The sequence below is a fragment of the Lolium rigidum genome, chromosome 7 (assembly GCF_022539505.1).
Source record: "Lolium rigidum isolate FL_2022 chromosome 7, APGP_CSIRO_Lrig_0.1, whole genome shotgun sequence".
Taxonomy (NCBI): domain Eukaryota; kingdom Viridiplantae; phylum Streptophyta; class Magnoliopsida; order Poales; family Poaceae; genus Lolium; species Lolium rigidum.
Genome location: NC_061514.1, coordinates 103187429 through 103190837, shown reverse-complemented (window position 1 = coordinate 103190837; position 3409 = coordinate 103187429). Strand labels below are relative to the sequence as shown.

The 3409-nt window shown below is 45.1% G+C and overlaps 1 long non-coding RNA gene across 1 annotated transcript; it reads left to right on the top strand.

Moving 5' to 3' along the window:
- The first annotated feature begins 2259 nt into the window (after positions 1-2259).
- Positions 2260-2721, top strand: LOC124670788. Its single transcript, XR_006992655.1, has 3 exons — positions 2260-2346; positions 2454-2500; positions 2606-2721. It is a non-coding gene; the product is annotated as an uncharacterized LOC124670788 (long non-coding RNA).
- Positions 2722-3409: the final 688 nt, after the last annotated feature.

Genomic DNA, 3409 nt, shown 5'->3' with positions numbered 1-3409 from the left:
CTTCTTCTTCTTCTTCTTCTTCTTCTTCTTCTTCTTCTTCTTCTTCTTCTTCTTCTTCTTCTTCTTCTTCTTTCCCAAGTTTTTTTATGCTCACATTTAGGCACAATGCCGCTACGAAAAACTTTTATTACAAACTGGGTGGGAGGGGTTTTGGCAGCGACAGCTGCGATCATGGCAGGAGATTCTACCGAGATCAAGCCCTTTGCGCTTTGCGCAATAGCACTCGGGGTGACGATTATCATGGGGGGTTTGGGATTCATGCCCAGGGCCGGTCCATGGATTTCGGAGGCCCTAGGGCGAAACGATATCAAGGGCCCCCTTGTTCACAGTACTGAAGTTATCGTTGGGTAGGGGGCCATTGCCCCCTACTCTAGATTTTTTTTAAAAGATATTTATTGATGCTAAATTTGTATATACTAGGACAATGCCCGCGCGTTGCCGCGAAAGATAAAAATATATTAACTTTCAAATACAAATAAAAAATTGCTCAGCAGGAAGAAGCTCCGGGTTGACTTTATTTAACTTATTCAATTGCAAAGAATTCTATTAGTACCAGAATTAATTTTTTTCTTCCATTTTCTTCCATCTACAAATAATCAACATAAATACAACAACAAATAATCAACGAAAAGACACAATAAGTGAGTAGAAAATATATTAGCAACAATTCTCTCAGTCGTTTTCTCTAGTTAGTGCATGCAAATTGCATGCAAAGAATATATCAAGTCCCATTTAAATTGAGGCAAACAATTGCCCATGCATTGCGACGGAAAAAGAATTTCAGAAACACGAAAAAGCATAGGAGTGAGCTAGCTTGATATAGATCAATGTCCTAATTTAGATAATGGTGTTAAACATGAGAGCATGTGGTTTTTCTTCATAGAACGAAAACATACCAATTCTCTCCCTCTCTCTGTTTTTCTCATCTTGGCACCTTGTTTAAGCTTTAGTGATCAAAATGGTCCCCCCATACCGAGAGATGTTGGGATATTAAATATTTTTATTTACAAATTGAAATATACACATAGTGCAAATGATAATGCTTACCTTTGTCCATTAACTAAAGTGCCGCCCTTCATTAAACTTCGTTAAACCGGACCTGATATGGGAGTCTCACATACTCTAAGATTCAAGAGAGGTGAGTCAACACCGAGGTTAGAATGGATGGGAGCAGGGAGGAGGGGGGCTACTCCATGGAGCTCTTTTACACTACCCAGGGATGAATATGGGCCATCCAATCTATAGATTGAGCCGTGCAGATGAAGCCATACTGCCAGATTTTGGCCGCCCAACACGCGAGCAGTATAGAGTGTCCTGCGCCGTCCGGAACCAGCAGTATAACCGGATGAGGGTATTTTAGGAAGATCATATTTTGTCCCGCAAGGAAGACTCCATCTCCTACCCCCGTTCGTTCAGTTTGCCCACCCAAAAAAATCCCCTCACGTATTCCGGCCGCCATGGACCTGCACCCCTGTAGTCCCTCCTTTCTCTCCGGCTTGAGCAGCGGCGGAGACGGGAACCACCCTTCCGAGCCAGGGTCCGGCTGCCGCCGCCGCCAACGCGCAGCCCCCGTATCCCCTCCTCCTCGGTCGATTTGAATGGCCCCTACGAACTAGGGTTCCGGCCATCGCTGACGCCGACCATCGTGGCGCAGCTGGTCGATCTCTGGCCAGGATGATCCGCGCTCATGAAGGTTTCGGAGGGCCGCGGCCCAGCCGGTCAAGTACTAGGCCGAGGCAGACGCGGTGTCGCCGGCGGTTGCCGCCGACCGCGGCGACGAAGCTGCAGGCTGAACAACGACAACGGACTCAAGGTACGTTGTGGTTTCAGCCTTCGATATGAGAACCGATTTTAGGAGATATGAAGACGGATTTTTTAGCCAGAGTTTTGATTTTGCTGCCTTGCCTGCTCGCTGCGGTGACATATTCACATAAATGGTTAGGCTTAGGCACAGGGGTGGAGCTACAGTGTTTGACCGGTGTCAATTGACACCGGCGCCTCTGGCAAAATACCTCTGTATACACAAGCCGGCGGCAAAATAACTCCATCAAAAGAGCAAAATGACACCGCCCCACATATGATCCATACTATTATATATGAAACATGGCAATTAGCCTGTACATGATTACTAGGGCCATACCAGTAAATTTATCTGAAAAGATCTTGAGAATATTGTTTCATAGCAAGTGAATAACAATCTGGCTAATTGGCATACTTCAAAATTTATTTGTGTTATCTGTTTCAGGTAATATGGCTGCAAAATCCCTGTTTGATGTGGAAAGCATATCATTGGACAATGTTGTGGTATTTCACCTTTCTGATAGGTCCATCCACAAACTAGCAGAGGTAACTTACCTAATTTCTACAGTTGGTTCTCTATAATTCAATAGCAGTATTTCACAAAAGAGAACCTGTATCATTTTGCTCGAGTTTAAGCTATCCCTTTTTTTCAGTTTTCAGGCAGCGACAATTAACACCCCGGAGCATTGGGCCGGCCATGGTAAGCTTCACATCATACATGACATAGCAAATTTTCTAATCTTAACGATGCATCTTCCTCGATCTCAGTGTATGTATTTACTTACGATTGGGTTTCCCGAATCAGGATGCGGAGATGCTGCGACCAACACGACCACCAAGGTCTAACGTGGTGGCAGAAAAGCGGGTAATGGCGGGAGCACACCGAGACAAAGTCGGTGAGGGCGAGGGCAAGGACAGAGGTCGGTGAGGGCGAGGACCCATGTTGGCGAGGGAGAGAACATCTATGCTGGTGTGAGAGGGTACTGGCAAACAACATATAGTTAACTCTTCGCACCAAAGCCAGATGAGATCACCGTTGAGATCAAGATCAACATCCAACATTCATCGAGGGGTTGTTTTTCAAATCCACTTTAAACACAGACACTTTTCACCTGCTCTCTGGGTTGTTGTCATTAGCAGATGTCCTATTTAGCTCGGATCTAAGCCTTGTAATCGCTTTCATTGTTGTATTTGATTAAATCCTAGCCGTTTGTTCCAGCTGCCATCACTTCCTCTTGTAAGATTACATCTGAATCTAATAAGGGTAGCTGAAAGTAGTGACTAAATTCGTGTGATTTGCCCTAATTCCCTTCTCGTGATGAACAAATCGATAGTCTAGCCTACCACGATGGTGGCTGCCTAGGTCAACCCAGAGATGGCGGTGGTGAACAAATCGATAGATCTGAATTCCCTTCTCGTGATGAACAAAGCAAGAGGTGGTGATTCTGCAGTAAGGTTGTGAGAGGCAGAGGCGCGAGCGATCGTCTCAGAGGCAGGGCGATAGCGTTGGTTGCAAATGGGCTGAGATCTTGGCCCATCATTATTCCCTTTACGTTGAAAAAAGACAATCTTTCACTATTTTGTAAAGTTAAAAAGAGGTGAGATGTTC